Below are 24,935 nucleotides of genomic sequence, written 5' to 3' on the forward strand. Positions count from 1 at the left end.
ATTAATTTTGATTTTAATATAGTAAATACCAGTAAGTAGAAATTAAATAAACAAAAGCTCTTTGAAGTATTTAACTTTTGAGTTGAATGGACTTCTTTTTTTATTTTTATTTTTTAGAGAAAGAGAGGTAGGGAAAAGGGCAGAGGGAGAGGGAGAGGGAATTTTAAGCAAGCTCCATGACCAGTACAGAGCCTGATGCAGGGCTTGATCTCATGATACTGGATCATGACCTGAGCTGAAATCAAGAGTCTGATGTTCAACCCACTGAGCCACCCAGGTACCCCACATGTAATGGGCTTCTGATCAAAATGTTTATGAGATATTCTTCTAGGTGATGAATAGACTCCTCCATACTATAGTTTGTCCTATCAAGAACTGTGTATGGAATGCTGGCACTTGGAATTTTGAAGTCCTGGAAATATCTTTATGCATGTACTTCTCCAAATATGGGGGGCAGAGGAGGGCAGAAAACATTTGCTAAATGGCTTTCTTTTATCACTAGAGTAAATACAAAGAAAGATGTTTGTGACTGTGGGGGTGGTAGGGAATAAGTAAGAAATAGGAGAATTAAAAAGATTTTGAGTGTGTTAAACAGGCTTACTCCTCATTTTCTTTTGGTGTAATAATTAGAATATTTAGCCACTGAAAAGATTTTAGAGTGAAATATCAATTTGTATCAGACAATTAAAATTGAAAAAGAATGTTTGGAAATATAATGTCTCAAATGAGTATGGATGAGCAGTTACAAGTTGTGACCTGCCAGTTGAGAACTGGAAATAATTGGGATTCCTTGCATTGCTATGAGGCATGGAGGTGGGCATTGTGTAGTGATGTGCTGAGTGACTAGAGCAACCAGCAAATGGAGCAAAGCCAGCTCATAAAATGGATAATTAGAATTTAGTAGTACTATTGAGAAAAATTTTGCCATATGATTAAGCTGCCCAATTCAACTGACTAGACTAGTGGCTTTACTTTCAGGTAGGAATCAATTGGAAAATCCCACTAAAGGACTGTGATTGCTTTGTTTGGGATCATATGCCCAATCCTTGATCAGTGAGCAGAAACCAGGTGGAGTATGATTACATCAACTTCCACTATGTCTGTACAGGATGGAGAGGCAGAGGAAATCGTTCTCCCCATGAAGTGATGTCTTATTTGCAGAATAAAGGAGAAGCACAGGGTAGAAAACAAGCAAACAACTTTAGTCAAGTCCTAAATAACTTTGCAATTGGATTCTTATAATAATTTCTTTCACTGGTCTTTCCCCTTTAGTTATTCCCATCATTGCCAGATCAATAATCAATCTAAACCCATTAAATCATAACAACTTTGAAGTTTATATGCTGTACGTTAGATCTCCTGGACTATTTATCTACTGGTTCCAAGTTTGTACCTTTAAACAATGTCTCCCCAATTCCCTCATCCCTATTTGCCATCATTCTACTGTTTTTATGAGTTCAGCTTGCTAGATTCCATGCATAAGTGATACAAAATTCTCGGAGAGTGATCTTAATTTTCTTGTTTCCAAGTGGTTAGAAGAACATTTTATTGTTTTCCTGGCAACAATTACTATTTGACCTTCACAACAATCCTGTTAGGCGGATAGGGCAAATGAATCATACCCAATAAATAGATAAGGAAATTGGGGCTTAAAGCATTAGAAAATTTGTCCAAATTCACACATAGTGATTAAATAAACCAGTATTCAAATTAAGATATTCTTAATTCAGGCTTGCCTGTTGAAGATCATTTCTTTACATCAACTAGAACACATGGCAAAGTGCTGGTATTACAGGTGCTGAATGTGTATTTATTTGAAAATGAATGAAAATACTTCTATGTAAACAAAGTGAAACAACTTATTAGTACTATGAGGCAACATTCACTAGGAAAGAATAGGATACAGACTTTTTGTTCCTCACTGATAACTCTGTCAAGCTACTAAACTAATTTCAGTTTTATGATTTGGAAAATGAGCATCATAATTCTTCTTGATGTGAATTAAGGTGTGACTGGACCATGAAGATTCAAGAGAGTTTATTGGAATGGTCATGAGTCATAGTCATAGGGATGAGAGTTTAGGAAGATAAAAAGCAGGAAGATTAGGATCACAACCAAAGCTTTCAAGGTCATACCGTTATAATGGAGGTGAGAACCTTGGATAGATCCCTGATCTACAGCAACTATAATTGTTAGAAAACCTTCCAGGTTAACATCTTTTATTTACATTTAGGCTTTCCTGGGTGACCTCTCACCCAGTTAGAATCCTGTGGTGTTGGTATTAATTTCTGAGTTTGGAGGAAGAGCATATCAATGAGGTACTCATTTGCAAATATTAGAAACCAATTTTGGCTAATTTAAGTTTAAATTCATTAGAAGTGATATTAGAAGAATCAGTTACAAGTCTTGAGAACCATACTCAAAATATCCAGGAGCCCAGTGAAACCAGGAAGCTTTGAATAGCTGCTTCCTTGATGCCGCTGTGCTATCAATGCCACTGTTACAATGGCTACAATCCTCCTAGCTTTGCATCACTTTCTCAAGATCCTAGGCCTGGGCAGAAGCTCTGATTGGTCAAGCCTTGGTTATGTGCCTCTGCTCAGCTCCTGGGAGCAAAGAGATCAGATGTCTGCTCTCTCTTTGACTTCTGTAATGGGAAACGTTCCAATTAGAAAATGTGGGCACTGCTTTTTAAGTTTTATTTATTTTGACTATTCTTTTCTCTGGACTTCAAAAATTCCCACTCTTTTAAAAGCTGGGTGGGCTCTGGAGTCAGCCTTGACCTTTGTCTTTCTATTTCTTACCACTTACTACCTACCAGGTTATAAAAGTTGTAGCTAAGGTTCATTGAGTTTGGCAAAAATCCAATGGTTACAACTCAGTTTTGGTCTTAGTGCTCTGCTTACTTTCCAGGTCTCTGGTTTGACTTAGGTTTATAATTCTTAATATTTTTTACTTTCTTGCCAGCTCACCAGTGTACTTTAAAAAGGTTTAAAGATATTGTGCCTATTATATTACCAGTATGCCTATCTAGTATTTCTATAACCATACACAGAGAAATAGGAGTTAGGACTAGTTCTTTGTAATTGCTGTGTTAAAAAGAATAAAAATATGTGTATGGGAGATAGTGAAAAAAATGATTCCTGGATGTGAAAGAAGGAGGAGGGAATATATTTAAATAAACATGTTCAGGTGATGAATCAATCAACAGGGCCAAAGGGCTATTAATCAATGCACAGTAGACAGAGCCTAATATATACATCATGACATACTTTATTTGAAGTATTTATTGTGAGCCTGGTATTTCTTCAATTTACGTACTTCTTTATAGAATATTATCCCAGGTACACATAGACTTGTGAGATGAAAGAAGCAGATGGTAAAAATCTGAATATAACAACCATATCAAACCAATAGTATGCATTGGAGTTTAGTGCCATTTATGGAATCAGCTTCTGGCTGAATTCTCAGCATATCTCAGCTCTGAGGCCTAAGTAAACCCCCCAGGTAGATCTTCATGAAGAGAGCCATGCTGAAGTCAAAATGGGAGTCCTAAAGTTAACTTTCTTTAATGACAACTAGAAGATCAATGGGAAGAAATTGTTTCTATTTCTATAAGCGGTAGGATTGAATTTGGTCACCTTTCACTAAGTTAAAAAAGTCTAGTTAATGGAGTGTATTGATGAAGAAAAACATAATTACACATGTTGTTAAATTGTTCTGAACCTGCCATAATGGCTGCAGAGGAACCCTTGACTCAACTCCCATCTCTAATTCGCCTGTTGAATATGTCAATGTAGGCATGCTCTCTTGTGTAAGCCTGAACTGCCACACAAACTCTTCATGCCTCTGTTTCCCTCATACTGTATTTTGTAAACTTGTCGTGAGACTTAAAGTATTCATAGAACTTTTAGATATTATGTAGAATACCTAATTGATGCTAATTGATACAATACATTGATTCTAATGTAGGATTAATTTTTCATAGTTCTGCCACTTAAATTATATGATCAACTTGAGCAGTACACAACATATAGTATTAAATTGCACTGTTGAAGCTGCCAAAGGTCAAATAAATACCTTTCCTCCTGTAATACGTGCAATCATGTTTCATTTAACCAGCGATATGGGAACATATAAATGACTTTTTCAGGTTATTGAAAGTTACCCCCTAAAGAACTTTAACTTTTTCAAATTTTAACTTGTTTGAATGAAAAGATTGAAGAATTGCATGGCTCACCTCCTGAATTTAAAGATAAAAAGCATAAAGATTAATCAAATCCATGTTGCCATCACACAGATGTTCCTTTTATAAATATAGAATATTGAATACAATTTAAAATTTATAAAATTACCTCCTATTATTAGCATAAACACTATTATTACAGCCTTCGGTGTGATGAAGTATACAAAGAAGATTGTGGAGTACGTGGATGAATCAAAATTTTATTTACATGCTTGTAGAAAATATGGAAAACATAAAGAAGAAAGTAAAAATGACCTCACTAGGTCACTAGAACCTCACTAGGCAGACATAATCATTAATTCTTAATAAATTAATATGTTATTGTCTATATGCTTTTCTAGTACTTTCTTAACTTTTTAACATATCGTGAACATTTTCTCATAGCCTTTGATTGTCTTAATTGACTTACATTCTAATGATCACAGAATATTCTATTGTATGGTGGTATCTTTATTTTCTTTTTTTTTAAGATTTTATTTATTTATTCATGAGAGATACAGAGAGAGAGAGAGGCAGGCAGAGATACAGGCAGAGGGAGAAGCAGGCTCCATGCAGGGAGCCCGATGTGGGACTTGATCCCGGGTCTCCAGGATAACACCCTGGGCCGAAGGCAGGTGCCAAACCGCTGAGCCACCCAGGGATCCCCTATTTTCTTAATCTCCCATTGGTCGACATTTATATTTTCCCAGTATTTAGCTATTGTAACCAATGCTGTAGTGAATATCTCTGTGCATGAATCGCAATGGACATCTTAATCAATTAACATATTCAGCAAGACTTCATGGAGCACTGACAACATGTTGGGCAATATTCCAGGTGTTTGGGATACAAAAGAGAATAAGCCTTGCCCTCGTAGAATTTGTATTCTAGTAGGTGGAGACTGACAATTAAAGCTGTAACCCATTGTAACTACTTTCAGATGATAGTGATGTTTTGTGAAGCAGTGATTCACAAATTTTTTGTTGTCAGGATTCCTTTACATACCTTAAAATTATTGAGGACTCGTAAGAGCTTTTGCTTTTATGGGTTATAACTATCTATATTTATTATATTAGAAATTAAACTGAGAAATTAAAAAACTTTATTAACCCATTTAAAAATGATGAGCCCAATATACTTTAAAATACTATTTTTATAAAAATAACTATATTTTCCAAAAAATCAGTGAGAAAAATTGTTTTACATTTTTGTAGAATTTTTTAATGTTTGAGTAATAGATGGCAGCTGGATCACATATCTTTCTACATGTAGTCTGTTGTGATAAATTGTTTTAATTGTATAAGAGAAAACTCAGCCTCATATAGATATATAATTAGAAAAAGGAGTATTTTAATAACTTTTTCACCTATTTATGGACATTCTTCTTTGATAATTCACCAAAGCTTGACTAGTAAAAGCTTCTTAAAAGTTAATTACAATATAGAATCTGAAGTTATATCGATAAACTTTCATCCTATTATATTAAAACTCACTGTTGTGTCTTGAATGTTGAATGGATTTGTTATACATGCATGATTTTGTAATATTACATATTAGTCATTTTGAAAATATTGGTTATGACTTATGCATATCTTCCAAATATTGTTCCACTTTAAAATATAATACTCCAAAATCACATTCATTTCTCTCATCACCAATATCATTAGAAAAGTCTTGAAGTATCAGAAGCTTTCATGCTGGAAATGTATTGTTGGCAATAAACACTCTCCTTGAAGTCACAGACCCACTTCATTTAATTTTTGTGAACATGTGTTTGAAATTCTCAAGTCTGAACAACAATAGTTTATCTGCCATTCTTTCAACTAAAAATGTTTCCTTGGAAAACACTGGCTAGCCAAGTTCACAATTCAGACAGTCACACAATGATTTTCTTTAAGGCAATTATCTTAATTAAATGTGCAACAGAAGTGCTTTGTGTTTCTTATTTCATTACATAGAATATTAAAATAACCTTACACAAGGATTGAATTTGATAAAATTGATAATGTATGTTGCATCCTTAAGGCAATCCCTAAGTTCTTCTGAACATGTTTTCCTAATATGAGTGCTTGGAGGTGAAAATACAATGACTATTAGCAGAGTTTGCCATTTTCTTCCTTGATTTGTGCTAAGTTACCAGCAGTTTACCTGCCATTGCTATTGTAACATCAGTATAAATGTCAACACTGGGAAAAGCAAATGTGTCTTTATATTATTATGAAATAATAGTACTTGCCTAACCCATAAAGGTTCTCGGGGACATCCATGGGTTGGTGGGACCCACACTGAACATTGCTGTTCTGAAGAGCAGCCATAGAGTATAGAGTACCTCTTCCTTCCAAGAAAGGTTTTTTTTTTTTTTAAGATCAAGAGAAGCAGTTATTCAAGCATTTGATTTAACTTTCATAGCTCTAACACTAAAAAGAGTTTTTGATAATTATCTCTGTTGGAGTTTAAAAAACAAAATATGCAATAATGAATATTTAAAAGAATAAGTGTAGCAACAATAACATAATTTATTGGGTGCTTACTATGCTCCAAACACTGTTGTCAAACTTTGCATATGCTTCGCTTAACACACACAGCAACCTTTCAATAGGTAGGTAGTTTCTTGTTTCTATCTTACAATAAGGAATTTAGGTAGTAATGCAGTTGAATAATTTACTCAAGTTTCTCTTAGCTAGTAAATGGCAAAGCCAAGCACCCAACTCAGTTCTTTTTAAGTCAAAGACCAGCTCTATTCACCACTGCCTAAGGTTACTAATAACATATTTTTTATCCTAATTATCTAAGTGAAAATTTGGTATTCTTCCAGGCACACGTATTAGTCGATTGTGGGTTTCTCTAACTATAATCATTCAAGTGTTGTGTCTTCCAGGAAGTCTGTTGTCCACTTGACCTGATTTAAATTTCCCATTTTAGGGCTTTCATAGTTTCATTTACTGCATGTATCACCATTTCCCATTATTACTGTTATTCTTAGCCCTTCCACACTTTCACTAATTATAAGGTCCTTTAAGTCAAATTTAACATCTTGCTCATCTTTTATACTATATAAGTCAAAGTAACCACTGCAGCAATAGTCTCCCATCCACTAACACTTTGTGAGCTTCAATTCAGCTGTGTGATAGACTGCAACTTGCCACAATCCCTTTGCACTTCCTGTCATCAGGAAGTAGAGCATATTTTGCTCCCTGCTGGATCTAGTCTGACCTTGTATTCACTTTGGACAACAGAATGCAGCAGGAGTGATTTGTGCAAATTCCAGGCCTGGGCCTCCAGAGGCTTTGCACGCTTCTGTTTCCTCTAGGAAACCTGCCCAGCCACCATGTGAATAAACTCTATCTAGCCTGCTGGTGAATGAAAGGCCCTGTGGAACAGAGATGAGTCATCCCAGTTAAGCCATCCTAAACCAGTCAGCCCCTGGCCAACCATGCAGCTGATTGCAGTTGTATAAGAGATCAGCCAAGATCAGCTCTATCTGGCCAGGACTGTCAGAGCTACCTTGAGGAAGGTAGCTCAAATTGCCAACTCACAAACTGTAAGCTAAATAAAGGTTGTTGTGTAAATCATGGTTCTGTAGAGAAACAGAACCAATAGGATGTGTATATTTATGTGTGTGTATATATGTATGTGTGTATGACTTTGTAATATATATGTATGTCTATAAGACATATATATGTATATATATATAGGCTATATGTATATGACATCTCATCTATCTATCATCTATCTATCTATCATCTATCTATCTATCTATCTATCTATCTATCTATCTATCTATCATCTATCTATCTATCCATCCTACCTACCTATCTACTTATCTATGGGGGGTATTATTTTAAGGAATTGGTCCATGTGACTGTGGGGCTGGCAAGTTTGAAATCTGTTAGAATAGGCTGGCTGGCTAGAGACCCAGGGAAGAGCTGATATTTCAGCTTGAACCCAAAGGTAACCTAGAGCCAGAATTCCCTCTTCTATAGACTTCAGTGATTTTTTTCCGCTTTCAGTTGATTGGATGATGCCCACCAAGTTAATGGAGGGTAATCTGCCTTACTCAGTGTCTACAGATTTTCATATTAATGTTAATATCACCTAAAAAATACCTTCAAAGTGACAAACTGGTGTTTGACCTAATACCCTGGTTCATTGCCTAGCCATGTTGACACATACAAATGGCCATCACAATCACCAGGTTTAGAATAGGGAACAAAAACTATCTCATATACTTTGTATCCATCATCTCTTCTAATCTCTTAACTCTGCACATTCACAGTTTTTGGAATTATTCAGCAAAGAGTTGCAAAGTTTAATCATTTCAAGAGAGGAAAATAATTTTATTCTCCATGAAATTTTAAACTTTGAAATATGTATTAATAGAGCAAATAGTTAAAAATGTTGGCAATAGTTTACTATAAACCAACATCCTCTCTTTGTGACTAGTTGAATAAATTATATATCCAAGAGCAAATCAAAGCAAATATGTAGTTGTCTTTCCTGAAAGAGGTTTTGGTTGTTGTGTAGAAAATTCTTCTATTCCTCATCTAGTAAATGTTAATTGACCTCCTTATCTATTCCATGCCAGACCCCATGCTAGACATTCCCTCTCAGCATTAATCTCTGCTCTCCTGATACAAAAGTAAACTAGAGCATCTTTTTCCCATAGGAATTCATACTTTTCTTAAAACAATTTGCTGTTTTTTATGTTCTGTCTCTATTCTCTGTGTTTAAGTACTTTCACTAGAATAATATGCATTGGCTGTTCTCATGGAAGAAATTGCTCCTTTTTCCCCTCATTCTAAAAACAGTGTAGTATTGAGCTGGTCCAGCACAGGCCTTCTTGCCAGTTCTTTGTTTCTTCATTTTGTTCACAGATCTCTTGAGGCAAGGATTACAAGCAGTGCATTGTTTGTGTTTCTGCCTTTTGGCAGCAAAAAAGGAGTTTAAAAACACTCCAGTATGGGTATTTCCCGTGCCCTGAAATAAAAGAACTAGATGAAAGTGCTACTCACTTGAGATCTGCAAGACTTTCCAACAACAGCTAAGTCTTGGCTTTTGATTCTTCTTTAGTTCTGAAACAAGAGAATCTGCCTTCTTCTTAGAAAATTTCTCATTTGACTGTTAACATTCTAAATACATTCTACTATCTTTGAAGACAAAATTTATGTTAGAACGTAGATAAAATTCTAGGGGCACCTCCATGACTCAGTTGGTTAAGCATCTGCCTTTGGCCCAGGTCATGATCTCAGGGTCCTGAGATTGAGTCATGTGCCAGGCTCCCTGCTCAGTGGGGCGTCTGCCTCTCCCTCTCCTTCTGCCGCTCTCCCTCACTTGTGCTATCTTTCTCTCTCCTCTCTCTCAAACAAATAAAATATTAAAAAAAGGAAGTAGATATAATTTGGATAAGAACCATTTACAGGATCCTTAATATGTGGTTATGCTGGGTGAACACTTTGCAAACATTATCTAATTTAACCCTTATGACAGTCACATAAATTAGGTATTAAATTAAGGAAAATGAGGCAAAGTTATTTACTTAATAAAGTAATTTGTCTAAGGATGCTCAGCTAGTAAGGGGCAGACTGGGCATTAACACTTGAGTCTGACACCAAAGCTCATAGTCCTGATCACTATATTAGTCTGACAAGATTAATAAGCCAGAACACTGTTTGCGAGGTGGTGGTACAGTTCCAGCTCAGTGGTTAAGAGTGCAGGGCTCAGACCAAGACTGCCTCAGATCAATTATTTGCAGCTTTACTAATGAGGCATTATTGAATTGCTCTGTGTTTCAGTTTCTTTCTCTTTAAAATGAGGATAATGATATGCATTTTCCTTTGGTTGTTACAGGGATTAAATTAATACATGCAAAGTGCTAATACCATTTGGCACATACTAAATGCTCTCTGTTACCTCTTCTTATAAAAATGTATGAATCTTTTTCATCAGGATATCAATTTTTGGGTTTTCTATGCAGCTACATCAATAATCTTATATTTAGTTGTGAGTGACTTTTAAAGTTGTTTCTACATGATACCAAAGGACAAAAAAATGCCAGTTCGGAAGCGAGTCAAACCAATTGCCAATTCCATGAAAATATTAGACTCCTTATTTCCTGTTCTGAGGAACAAAAGCAGCAATACCTTTTTTTTCTGAAAGATTTATCTATTTACTTGAAAGAGAGAGAGAGAGACAGAGAGAGAGAGAGACAGAGAGAGAAAACACAAGCAGGAGGGGCAGAGGGAGAAGGAGAGGAGAATACCAAGCTCTATGCTGAGCCCAGAGCTCTATGTGGTGCTTGATCTCAGGACCCTAAGATCTTGAGGCTGAGATCACAGCCCCAGCAGAGACCCAGTGTCCCCCGCCCAACTGACTATGCCAGCCAGGTTCCCCACAACAACACTATAAGATAGCTTTTAAAAAGTCTTTCCATTGGTTGCATGATTATGACAAAGGTAAACTTCAATTTATTAAGAAGAAAAAGGAAGGAAAATCCCTGGGGAAGTTAAGACTTTTTCAGTGTGGTTCCATACCATGGCCTCTCTAAGGGTAATGCAGAAAGTCTTGGAGCAAAATGTGGAGTGGTCACATGATAGGAGTTAGGCATAGTTGTTTTTCTTTTTTTTCCCCCAGGAGTGCCCAAGAGTACCTGTGCATCTTAGACAAATCAATTATTCTATAATTCAATTTTTCCTGTTGTAATTGGTGAATTAAAGTTTTTTACTTAACTGCTGCCTGAGGAGTTCTCAGAACATTTGTGTACTGGGCACCTTCTAAGTGGTTTTGATATATAGAATAGTAACACTGGGCTGGCTGGAGCTTAATCTTTTTTTTTTTTTCTTTAAGAATGTTCCATTTACTAGTAATTTCATATTATTAAATGTGTATGTTCTCAAAAGGTAGTTACAGTTTCAACAACAACTTTTCTTTATACTCCAGAAAACTGGAAAATACAGAAAAGTATTAAAAATAAAATAAAAATCATTGTAACCCCACCATAATGTATATATTGGTGCATTCATCTCCAGTAAAAGGCTTATGTATGTATGTATGTATAATTTTAAACATTGTTTTATTTTTTATTTATTTATTTTTTAAAAAGATTTTATTTATTTATCCATGAGAGACACAAAGAGAGAGAGAGAGAGAGAGAGAGAGAGAGGCAGAGACACAGGCAGAGGGAGAAGCAGGCTCCATGCAGGGAGCCCGACTGGGACTCAATCCCGGGTTTTCAGGATCAGCTCTGGGCTGAAGGCGGCGCTAAACCACTGTACCACCCGGGCTACCCAACATTGTTGTTTTAAAGTGTTCATGTGGCCAGGTGATTTCTGAAGTTGGATGATAAAATGAAAATTGGTTATTCATGTCAGCCCCAAGAATGGAGTTATGTGGTACTTAATGCTACTTATTTTATCCTTAAGTTAAAAAAAAATATTTTGAGCCAAAATAAAGGTAGAATTTTTTAACTTGAAAGAATACTTCTGAGAGTTGTAAATCAAAATAAGGCTGCATTGCCTGGTAGGACATGGAAGTTGCTGGATGTGACTTCCCAGGAAACCGTGCCATAACTAGAGTGGGAGGCAGAGGGTAGCAGGAGCCCAGGCTGGAGATGGAGATGGAGGTATAGCTGCAGCAGGAGTGGGATTAGATGGAAGGAGGGGGGCATTGTGTGGTGGAAAGAACCTACACTTTTGTACAGATTATAGATTGGAGAAGTCGTTACTACTATTCCTACTACTGGATTTAAAGTTGAGTCTGTAACATACAAGAGCCTTAAAATTCCAAGTCTGGGAGTTAGGAGGAGAGACAAGTATCAGGCCATACTGGGAATGCTATTATTCAAACACAGATGCAATCATCTTGTAGCAGGTAGTTGTGATGGAGACAGAATTGGCATTTCCAAATAAGAGTTAGTTGTCACATTGGAGGAAGAAGAGCTGAGAAAAGCCATTTTAGAGGTGTTTGCAAGTGAACCGACATGGAACAGGCCATGACTCTCTCAGAGATGACAAATTCATTTGAGTTTCTTGTATGGAAGGAGAGCAAAGATGGCAATTATTCAAAACTTCAGCAACCAAAGGCATTGGCCTGATGAGGCAATGGAAAGGTTAGTTGGAACATTAGAGCAGATAGTCATTCAATGAATTCTGGTCCTTTGAAATGAAGACTATATCACATTTCCCTTTAGAAATGTGTTAAGAAAAAAAAAGAAATGTGTTAAGTGTGCTTCATGCTACTAAATGTTAAAAAAAAAGTTAAATGTGTGATTGTTGACACATAGTGAACTGACTGCAATATTTGTAATAAATATAAAGAGTGAGCATTTGGTTGAAAGAGTAACTCATCACAATTGAACCAAATGAATGTCTATTCTGTGTAATGTAAAATCTTTCCTTACTTTCTTATGTTAAGTATACTATTTGTATGGAATTCCTATTCAAATAGAGTCTTATTAAAGAATGTACTCCTATTGGGGAAAAAAAATCCTCCTATTTTTGAATTAGCAGTTGTGGCTTATTTATATAAATGCTGATAAATAGCTTAGAAAAAACATAAGGCTGTATCATCAAACAATTTAAATAATAATAACATGAAGAGAAGTTGTAATCATGCATAAAAAAAATCATGATTGTATTACTTTCGGTCATGGAGTTTCCTGCTTGGGGTGGCACTTCTAGAGTGGGTGATTTTTGTTCTTTAAGATTTTATTTATTTAGTTGAGAGAGAGAGAGAGCAAATGAGAGAGCCCAAGCAGGGAAGAGAGGGAGAAGCAGGCTCCTCACTGAGCAGGGAGCTCAATGTGGGGCTCAATCACAGGACCCCAGGATCATGACCTGAGCCGAAGGCAGATGCTCAACCAGCTGAGCCACCTTGGTGCCCCTAGAGTTGATTTTTGAGGACTGACAACTCTGTGATAAAGACATGAAGCTTGATGTTGGATCCAGCAGTTCAGGTGCTCCTGGGGCACCATCTCCCAGCCCTTGGGGGAATATCTAGCCACCCTGTGGTATAACCCAACCTTTTCTATAAAAGATCTTTTTTTTTCTATAAAAGATAAGATCTCATATCTCTCACGAATGGATGGAAATGTCAGAATTAGCTGCCCAAATGACAATAGCAGTGAAGTCACAGTTATCATCTGAAGCCACACCTGCCCTGATGCCTGACCAATTCTCAATTCCCTCTTTTCTTGGGCTAACAAGCATAATTGTGCTTAAGGTTAGATTTATGAAAAAGAATTCACTTCATATGTTTTCTCCATAGGCCAAAACTCTTCTGGGTGTCTGTGGAGAAGCTGAAGAACTAACATTTAGAACAAGGCAAGATGGTATCAAACTTCCCCCTTTGGGGCAGTCTGTGATGAAGTCAGTTATGCCAGCTGCCAGTTACAACTTCTACTTGCTTTCCCAGAGCAAGCCAAACCGTTTATTTACCACAATCATAACAGGCGAGCCTATCCATTATGTTTCTAGGATGTCTTAAGAGTTCAGGGCCACTGTGCTCTTCACAGCACACTTCATGTCCATGATTTGGGATGTCTGAGATACTCTCATAGGCAAATAAATTACAGTGTCAAGTTAATGGTTTGTACTTGAGCTCAGAGAATGATCTGGAAGGTCAGTGCAACAGGTGTGGGCTATCATTGCGTTCAATAGGTTATGCTTCCTTACACAGGGCCTCAACATTGGAACATAAATTTCTGAATGCTGAACATGATAAAGGACAACTTATAACTTTTTGTTTGTTGAAGGTGAGAAACAGACCATGAACACATTTTCTCTACAAGTGCCTCTAATTCTTCCAATCATTTTGACACATAGAGGGAAGAAAGGCGGATGGCAGAAAGAGTCAGTAAAGGAGAGCATGGTCTTCTGTCCTGGTTGACTTCTCTGTTCATCTTTAGCCTACTTTCCTATTTGCTGGATGAAATACAGACAGATTCTAGAAACTATATTTGGTAGCAAGTTCAAAGCAAAGAGTATTAACTCTGTGAGGCATGTAAGATAATACCTGGTTTAACACCCTGCTGACAAACAGTCAGGTTTGGACTCAGGAGCAATTGATAACTGGGCTGAAGAGCTGGGTCTGCTGTCCTCCAGACCACTAGCCTTTCCATTACATTGTTTCATCTTTCTGGGATTTAAGCAGAAATGGATTAATTTTCCAATTCATTTATTGTATTCTTTGGCTCTGCGATTTCTTTTTGCCACTTTCTGGTATTGTCTCTGTTGGAGTTCTCACTGTGTTCAGTCATTCTTCTCCTGAGTTCACTGAGCATCTTCGTGACCATTATTTTGAACTATTTTTTTTAATCAGGTGAAGTATCTCCATTAATTAACATTTTTTCCTGAGGTTTTATATTATTCTTTCATTTGGAATATATCCCTCTGCTTCTTCACTTTTCTCGAATCTCTGTGTTGGTTTCTATGTATGAGATGAAATAGTCACTTCTCAGTCTTAAAGGAGTGGTTTTGTATAGGAGATGAACTTCATCATTTCACCCTACCTGAGCTCTGGGTCATCTCTCAAACATTTGTGATTGTCTAAACAGCCTATATATCTTTAATATACCCTCAAATCTGTAGTTGAGAGTGTGCCAGGTGTAGTCAGTGTCCCAAAGAGAAGGATGACATTAAGAATGTTTGGAATCCAGGGATCCCTGGGTGGTGCAGTGGTTTGGCGCCTGCCTTTGGCCCAGGGCGCGATCCTGGAGACCCGGGATCGAGTCCCACGTCGGGCTCCCGGTGCATGGAGCCTGCTTCTCCCTCTGCCTGTGTCTCTGCCTCTCTCTCTCTCTCTCTCTGTGACTATCATAAATAAATAAAAATTAAAAAAAAAAGAATGTTTGGAATCCAGACCCTCAAGTGGCAGCTTTTAAAGTATAAACATACAGTCTTGTGGGACCACATATGTCAGCCCTGCTGGCCACCAGATCCAGGTGATCTGAAGGTCCCTTGGGTAGCAGTGGCAAAAATTAGGACTTCAGAAGAGCATATAAACTTCTATCTCAGAGATATAAGCAAGCTATAAGGAGACAGAGAGCATGCATCAAGATGGTGTCCACTAGCCTCCATTCTCTGAGAGTATCTCTGTAGCCCCTATAAGTGTGCCAGACCTGAAACCTGCCCCTAAGTCTGAAACTTTTAGATAAGCAAATAGGCCTCTTTCACAGAAAGACTGGGGGCATGTTCAGTGTGCTCTGTATTCAGTGCCCTGGGGGTGGGGCCTGCCAAGAACTCTGCTTGTTGCAATCCCATGGGACCCAGGAACACAAGTCCACCCTCCTCCGCTGACATTCAGAACTAGATGATCAAGGAGCATCATCTAGGCAGCAGTCACAAAAACCAAGGCACTAGACATAAAATCTGGGGTACTGTATGTATGTGAAAGCTTCTTTCTGGCAAATACTGGCACTCTGGAGGTTGGTCAGGGAAGACCACAAGATAGCGCCCATCCTCCAAGTGTTTGGAAAGGTTAATTGGGGTAATTGAAAAGGGTAATTAAGCCCCACTGGCCCTCTGACTCAGGTGATTAAGGGAGTGTCCCTGGGCACCAGCTGCAAATACCAGGACACTAGTCACAGGTAAAAGCTCTCTTCTGGGAGATCCTGGTGCTCTGGAGTGTGACAGAGGGAGAAGACAAAAATGGCTCCCATTGAATGCAGTAAGGCAAAGATTGTAGGTGGGGCCATCCAGGAAGAAGAAAAAGAAAAGGAAAAAAAAAACCCCAAAACTAAACATATGGCACCTGTCAACTGGAACCATGTCCTCCAAGGCTGAGGGGGAAGTAGAGAGGGCACCTAAAAGAAAAAAAAAAATGGTACCTGCCAGCTAGCAGCCTCTAGATGTGTGCCAAATTTGATGCCTGCCCCTCGGGTGGAGGTTTTAAAATTAGCAAATGAGGCTTATTCACATCCAGTCGTCTTGGTTGCCTCTCAGCTGTGTCAGTGCTGAGTCCTGGGGCAGGTGCATCAGAGGGCATCAGTCCTTTCAGAGCTGATTTCTCAGATGGTGGACGTAAGCCCTGCTGGTTTGCAAAGCTACATGCTTCGGAGGCTCATCTCTCAGGTACAGATTTTAAATGTTGGGGTGTCTGAGGCAGAGTTTAAACCCTCCCCTTTTCAGGGAGAAGCTCTGGGTTTTGAGTTCTCTCCTAACTGTAGGTTGCCGCAGTGGGGTGTTTATGAAGAAGTTGTGTTCTAGACCCTCCTACCTGCTTCCATGTTGGCCTGGTAGTGTTTGCTAGATGCTTAGGAGTTGCTTAGACACTTTTAATTTTTTTCAAAGGAAGTTTTTTTATATGCTGTAGATGTGGCGTATCTACTGGGAGGGTGAGTTCACCATCTTCCTACTGTCGTCATCTTGAACCAGAACCTGCAAGATTATAGGAGTGGACTGATAACAAGTGTAGATTGTTATTTTTATATTCCTCTGCACAGTCATTTCACAGGACTTGAAATGCAAAAACGAAAACAAACCCCTCCCCCAAAAAACCACTGTTTAGATTTTTTTTTCACAGGGTAATGGATGGATAGATAAATTTGAAAGTACAAAGGTTATGATTTATCTTATATCTTATTGAGAGAATTATTTCACAATGAGTGAAATCTAGGAAGTTACAGGGGCTGCCTTCAATCTTGAGATTGATTTTATAGGAGATAATTATATCTAATCATTTTTGGAATCATTTTCATTGAGAGAAGCTTGGAGATGGAGAGGGTAAGTTTGATCCCCATTTTGTTTGCTTTTTATTACATTATCATAGCACACAAGCTTGTATTCATGGGTATTCATGTGTATATCTTTGAGGAAAACAGATTTTTGTATTTCCTTGAAAATTTAGTCTATAAAGCAAATGAAAACAATACTGGTTTTCTGAAGGGCTTCATAAATCAATTCTTTTGTGTCGTATGGAGCAATACTTTGCTATTAGAAAAGTCTGTGACCCACAGGGATCCTTAATTTGCCTCATTAAAACACATGGAAAGACACACTTTGTTCCTCAGTATGTCAAAGAACCATGTCCAAAAAATAATCTTTTAAAACATTTTAATCAAGTTTTTAATATTAATTCCAGTATAGTTAACATACAGCATATGATATAGTGATTCAATAATTTCATATGTTGCTCAGTGCTCATCATGGCAGGGGTACTCTAATCCCCATCACCTATTTCACTCATCCTGCCACTCCCCTCCCCTCCCCTCCGGTACACAAAATAACCTTTAGAGTGAAGCCAGCTTCCTGAGCTCTGCTACTTACCATATCACTGCTGGAAAGAGAGGAAATGGGTGACAAGGTGTCTCTCCCTCAATGCATGCAATGAACTGATTCATTAGTGGGTAGGGGTGGTGGCAGCAGTAATGGTTCAGAATGTCAACGAGAAGAGGGAAGAAAAAGAAAACCAGCTACTAACCTCCTGAGCAGTTTGCTTTGCAGGAAAAATTAACAACTTTGTAAGTTTTACGGTCCTGTCTACACACTCAGTATCCTGCTGTTCCTGGTGTTCACCTAGATTTGCACACTCATGGCTCAATTGAGCTATGTGATTTTTGTCATTCACAGCAAACATGGAAAAGATTCCCACCCTTCTGGTGAAGTCGTTTTGGTATTTAGATTCATAAGGTATACAGACAATAATTTTTGAAAAGGCTGCCTATTTAACGTGTTGATTGGGGAACTGAAAGGCGGAACTGTCTAAGAAGGACTCAAATGCAAAATTTTGGAAGGTGCTGAGTGTCAGCTCAGCAGTCTTCTGGTAGGTCCTTTTCATTCATTTCTCTGTGCATGTGGTGTATTTGTTTTTAATTTGTTAAGAATTTGGTGCAAAACTTGGAGAGCAATTATTAGGACCAGTGACAGCCCACATATGTGGAGTTTTGAGGGCTTTGCAGATTTTATAGATTTGGTCCAGTTCCATAGCAAACTATAAAATTATTATTGCGGCCCAGAAGGTTGTAAAAGTTAAAACACAAATATCTGAATTAGGGGGCCTAGTGAAGCATGCAAACAGCAGTTAAGCCATCATGTACATCACTGTCACGTAATAGTCTAATGGTTCATTTGGGTAAATATTTTTATCAGCTCTTTGCCATAATAATTCCTTGAAATAGACTGATAAATTTATTTTTACAGTTTGTGATTGACCAAGAGTATGAAATAGGATGAGGTCTCTATTTTTAAGATAAAGAAGTTGACACAGTCTATTAGTTCTACCTCATTAGCTATTTATTCTTTTTTGGGGGGGATCCTTATTTTGTTTCATTTTTGAATTTGGGATCTGTTATACATTGATAGCAGTGGATTAAAAACATCAATTTCTGCCAGACATTTGTATGTTTTTGTTTTATACACTTTGAGGCTCTTATGGCTGGCGTATTGAAATTTATGAATGTCATCTTTATTATTAGTTTATTGATTTAGCATAATACCATGCTCATTCAATTTAAAATGCTTTAAATACTATATTGCCTGAAGTAATATTGCCAAGCCTCCTTCCTTTTTGTGTAAGTTAGGTTGATTAAAATGTACCCAGCCCTTAATTGGTTACTTTGTCTTTCAGCTTTCCTTGTGTTTCTAGTAGGCAGTATCTCAGAGTTCATGTCGGATTTCATTTTAACTCAGCTTGAGATGCTGCAAACATGGTGGAGGAATATAGGTCTTTAATGCCTAATGCTAATTTATTTTAACTCATGGTCCTCTATTGTCTGTCTTCCGTCATAGCTTGATGGGTAGAGACCTGGGAGCAGTGCTAAGAGATTTAGGAATGAAGCCAGGATATCTCTGAGCTCCACTTACAGCCTTAGTGGTGATTAGAAAGAGGCCTTGTCTGTCCTCCTTTCGTCTGCAAGATTGTCACCCACACTTTGTATTCTTGACTGTTCGTGCTCTTGTACTTTCATACTTTCTTCACACCTTCGTATCTTATGTACTCTATAACATTTTCTGGTTCCATAGCATTTAGAACCTAGCATTTGGAGGTGACTGAGGTTTCCTGTGTAACCTACTGAGCCATGTTAAGTGACTACAGGAGATCAAAATCTTCAAGATCCCAGATTTGGAGAGAAGTTGAGGGCGATTTTGGAACTGCTACCTCCTTGAATATCATGCATTTGGGTTTGCATCTTGACAGTAGAGGGCTAGACTCACTAATGTACCCTAGATCAAGATGGGCATTTCTTTATTTTCTTCCTCACTCATATAACCAGAAAGTGGTGCTATATCATTTATCATCTATTATTGGATTAAAAAGCTTTATTTCTGTGTAATCAAATTGTACATTTTAGTTTACACATTTAAAAAAATATTCAAAAGTCATCTGCTGAGAATAATTATACTGATAATAGTAGCTACCATTTACTGAGTTTCTTAATGTGCCAACTATAACCATTTACTTAGGATACATTATCACTAGCTCTTAGAATCTGGGATAGGTATTACTTCTAGTTGATAGACGAAAAAACTGAGGCTCATATAACTAATGAGCATCAGAGCACATAGTTGGCCCGGTGTTTGGCTCTGAAGTCTTCAATCCTTGTTGCTCAAGGAGGGTCCCATCTGGGTCACTCTCTGTCATGCACTAGGTAGGGCATGGTATGGGTAAGGGAATCTGCTGTATCGGGGAAGGCAACTCTTCCAAAGCCAAAGAGGAGAAAAGATGTGTCTCCCAGCCTCTCATTTTTCTCATAGAGAAAATACAAGGGCCAAGGTGCTTTGTTGACAAGTAGCATGTTTCCCCTCCTAAAAGGATGAGCCTGAAAGCAAACTTACAAGTGGACCCAAAGATACAGATGCAGTGAAAAACTGAGACATCTGCACCCCAATGTTTATAGCAGCAATGTTCACAATAGCCAAACTGTGGAAGGAGCCTTGGTGTGCATTGAAAGGTGAATAGATAAAGAAGATGTGGACTATATATACAATGGAATATTACTCAGCCATTAGAAACGATGAGTACTCACCATTTGCTTTGATGTGGATGGAACTGGAGGATATTATGCTGAGTGAAGTAAGTCAATTGAAGGACAATCATATGGTTTCACTTATATGGGGAATATAAAAAATATTGAAAGGGATTATAGGGGAAAGGAGAGAAAATGAGTGGGAAAAATCAGAGAGTGAGACAAAACATTAGAGACTCCTAATTATGGGAAATGAACAAGGGGTAGTGGAAGGGGAGGTAGGTGGGGGGTTGGGGTGACTGGGTGCCGGGCACTGAGGAGGGCACTTGATGGGATGAGCACTAGGTGTTATATGTTGGCAAAGCAAACTCCAATAAAGAAAATAGAAAAAAAAATCTTACAAGTGGGGAATAATCAGACTCTGAGCACCAAGAAGTCTGGATATGGGTGTCAGCAGTTTATGAGAGTGCCTAGGAACATTAACTGCACCTGGGGATCTTGGGACCTGTGAGATGTTACTGTAAGGAAAGGAGATGAGGCCACAAGTCCTATGGGAAGCTGAGCTTGTATATAGCCCCTCCTTCCAGGGAAAAGGTAGAGAGGAAAGTACTCTCAGTAAGCTGTTGTCCAGGCAAGTCAGAGTGAGCATCTGGGACCACTTTGGGACAATTTGCTTAGTGTTTCACACTCTTTCTATAATACCACACTGTTTTCATGTTGTTTGGCAAGTTTTATTTTTTTAATATCTTAGCAGGAGAACGTGCATTTTGTGGAAGAAATGATAAACCAGTAGAAAGCCCTCCATTTGTAATAAAATCCTTGCCAGATTTGAGTTAATAGCCTCCAAGGAAGGGCTATTTAGAATAGAACTGGCCAAAGTGCTAAATAATATGCTGTCCACCATAATCTACTGCCCTCAGGAGAGAGAACCAAATGACTCAATATGGGTTTTCCATCTTCAATTTCAATAACCTGATGTCAGAATTAAACTGCAGAGCATGCAGACTGCCTCAGTATGCTCCCTGAATTTGAGGTTCCTTTTGCCTGGTCACTTTTGCTCCCGTGTGCCATCCCCAAGGGGCTTCAAGTGCATAGACAAAGAAGTCTTCCTAGTAGTATTGTGAAGTGAGGGGAGAATAGTTGTGCTCCATGAAAGAAATGAAACTGAATTTGGACCACGTCTCTGTGGGCCACACATCGTGCTGGTCTCTTGATCAGCAATTAATACTACAGACTGGGTTTTAGTTGTTTTAATTGTGATTTTATGTATATACTTAGGTCATTTGTACAAGCGTGGGGAAAAAGAATAAAGGTTTTTTGTTTTGTTTTGTTTTTTGTTTTGTTTTTAGCTCAATTTACTAGGTGTTTTTAAGATTTGCTATAGAATGAGTGCCTTCATGACGCTCCCCTCTTTTATGCCAGCAGTTCAGTTTCAGGTGCATTAGAGCATTCAAAACTAGTCAGGCTGGTAACAACATCTCCAGTGATTTCTCAAGAGGGAAAAACTTGAATCTAGCTGAGAGGGAAATTTCTGTGGGTCAGAAAGCTGTGTTCTGGGGTAGAATTTGGGGGGAGAAATATCTTATACATACAGTATGCAAAAGCAAACTGATCTTTGTTCTAAATGAACAACAACTTTCATTGTTTTTTTTGCAGTAAACCTGATGCCAATATGAATAGTTGGAGCAGAGAGAAAGGGAAGGATGGTTAATCCACCACATTTTCCATCAAGGGGGCCCTAGCCAGCTTCTCTCTGACAAGTTTAATTATTTACACTTTAAAAATTCTTTTTATCTGCTTTTTTAAAGAAAATACTTGAATATGTATTTTGCAACACCCAATAGATCACCAGATCCTGGAATTGGAGAAGGGCACATTCAGATGCACTTTTTCACCAGGGCTCCAGTATTCTGAGAAGAGCATCTGAATGCTCTTCATCCAAAATGGGAAACACTTGTGACACTTCCTCAATTGTATAGTGAAGGTCCTTTGCCCTTTCTTAAGGAGCTGGGGAGTAAAAATCAGGCTTACTTTTCATGTAAAAGGAAAGATTTTCTAGCTTATTCCATTTTTTTCCTCTAGTCTACAAGGCTCCCTCTGATATATATTCTGATATGTACTTAAGGACCAACACTTTTCTTTCTTTTATTTTTTAAAGTTTTTTAAAAAAATTATTTTATTTACTCATGAGAGATACAGAGCGAGAGAGAGAGAGAGAGAGAGGAAGAGAGAGAGAGAGGGGCAGAGACACAGGCAGAGGGAGAAGCAGGCTCCATGCAGGGAGCCGGACATGGGACTTGATCCCGGGTCTCCAGGATCAGGCCCTGGGCTGCAGGTGGCGCTAAACTACTGCTCCACCGGGCTGCCCTATTTTTGAAAGTTTTAAAAATTTATTTGACAAAAAAAAAAAAAAAAATTATTTGACAGAGAAAGAGAGAGAGAGAGTCCAAGCAGGGTGAGAGGCAGAGAGAGAGAAACAGGCTCCCTGCTCATCAGGGAGCCTGATGCAGGACTGGATCACAGGACCCTGGAATCATGACCTGAGCTGAAGGTGGCCCCTTACCCAACTGAGCCACCCAGGTGCCCAGACCAATGCCTTTCTGTTAGTTTATAAGTGGCTGATGAGTGAATGAGGGCTCTAGCTGCCCTAGGGTAGTCTACTGAGCAAATTTCAAAATTAAGTCTTCTGGTCTCTTCTTCTTTTGTAAAACCAGATGCTTGTGAAAAAGTGCAGTTATAGTTTAATCCATTAAATTATAGTTTAATTCAGGGTTTCTCTCTCTAATGATTTTTTACACTATTTTTTTTTTAAGCTGGGTACAGTATACTTTATTGATGGTACATGACAAGGTAGGACTCCCCAAGCCCCTCCCCTTCCTCGGGGTCCGGGATGTAAATTGGAGGTCAGGAGATTCTCAGTGTGTTGGGGGATTAAGTTGGGGCAGGGACTCCCCAGCAGCTGAGGGCCTCTCTCTTCCTCATGTTCTTGCTGGGGCTGGTGGTCCAGGAGGCTCTTACTCCTTGGAGGCCATCTGGACCACGAGGTTCACCACCTGGTTGCTGTAGCCGAATTCATTGTCATACCAGGGAATGAGCTTGATGAAGTGGTCATTGAGGGCAATGCCAGCCGCCGCGTCGAAGGTGGAAGAGTGGGTGTCACTGTTGAAGTCGCAGGAGACAATCTGGTCCTCAGTATAGCCCAGGATGCCCTTGAGGGGGCCCTCCGATAACTGCTTCACCACCTTCTTCATGTTATATTTGGCAGCTTTCTCCAGGCAGCAGGTCAGATCTACAACTGACATGTTGGGGGTGGGGACATGGGAGGCCATGCCAGTGAACTTCCCGTTCAGCTCAGGGATGACCTTGCCCACAGCCTTGGTGAAGCCAGTGGAAGCAGGAATGATTATCTGGGCAGCCCCTTGGCTGTCACACCACAGCTTCCTAGAGGAGCAGTCCACGGTCTTCTGGGTGGCAGTGATGGCATGGCTGGTGGTCATGAGGCCCTCCACGATGCTGAAGTGGTCATGGATGACTTTGGCCAGAGGAGCCAAGCAGTTGGTGGTGCAGGAGGCATTGCTGACAATCTTGAGAGAGTTGTCCTACTTTTCATGGTTCACGCCCATCACAAACATGGGGGCATAAGCAGAAGGAGCAGAGATGATGACACTCTTGGTCCTGCCCTTCAAGTGAGGCCCAGCCTTCTCCATGGTGGTGAAGACCCCAGTGGACTCCACAACATACTCAGCACCAGCATCACCCCATTTGATGTTGGCGGGATCTTGCTCCTGGAAGATGGAGATACTTCCCATTGATGACAAGTTTCCCATTCTCAGCCTTGACCGTGCCATGGAATTTGCCATGGGTAGAGTCATACTGGAACATGTACACCATGTAGTTGAGGTCAATGAAGGGGTCATTGATGGCGACAATATCCACTTTGCCAGTTAAAAGCAGCCCTGGTGACCAGGTGCCTAATATAGCCAATTCGTTCTCTCCGACTTTCACCATCATGTCTCGGGGATGCAGCTGGCACTGGACCAGCAGATGTGGCTGTCTGTCAAATGGGGAGGAGCAGACAGCCACACTGATTACTTTTCAGAGCAGTTTTATATTTTATATTCACAGGACCATGTGAACATAGAGTATGAAGAGTTTGCATAAACTCATCATATCTCCCATCACTGACTGTATTGCGTTATTATGGCGTATCTCTTGTAGTTAATGAACTAATATGGATATGCTGTCATAACCAAAGTTCATATTTTATTTGGATTTACTTTGTTTTCTATGAATGTGCTTTTTCTGTTCTAGTACTTCCTCTAGGAACCCTGATTACATTGAATTGTCCAGTTTCCTTGGGCTTCTCTTCACTGTGAGTGTTTTTCAGACTTTGCTATGAATGACTTGAAAGTTTTGAGGAGCACTAATCAGGAGTACTGTAGGATGCTCCTCTCCTGGACTTTTTTTTGTTGTTTCTCTCCTGATTTAGACTGAGCTTATAGGTTTTGGGGAGAAGAACCTCCGATGTTAAATGCCATTGTCATCATATCTCATCAAAAGTACATGTTATCAACATGACTTATCACTGTTGATGTTGATCTTGTGGCTAAGGTAGTATTTATCAGGTTAATTTAAGTCCTTTTTCTTCCTTTCTGTAGCATACTCTTTGGGAGAAAGTCACTTTCTTAAACACATCTTAAACTTTAAGGAGTAAGGAGTTATGCTCCACTTCCTTGGGAGAAAGGAGAAAGTTATGGGAGAACTTGGGAGAAAGTTATGCTCCCTCTTTGGGAGAAAGTCACTTTCTTAAAG

At 38.8% G+C, this 24,935-nt stretch overlaps 1 pseudogene; it reads right to left on the reverse strand.

The window, feature by feature from the left end:
* Positions 1-23,012: 23,012 nt before the first annotated feature.
* On the reverse strand, positions 23,013-24,014 carry LOC112675172 (glyceraldehyde-3-phosphate dehydrogenase-like; annotated as a pseudogene).
* Positions 24,015-24,935: the final 921 nt, after the last annotated feature.

The sequence above is a fragment of the Canis lupus genome, chromosome 16 (assembly GCF_003254725.2).
Source record: "Canis lupus dingo isolate Sandy chromosome 16, ASM325472v2, whole genome shotgun sequence".
NCBI lineage: Eukaryota > Metazoa > Chordata > Mammalia > Carnivora > Canidae > Canis > Canis lupus.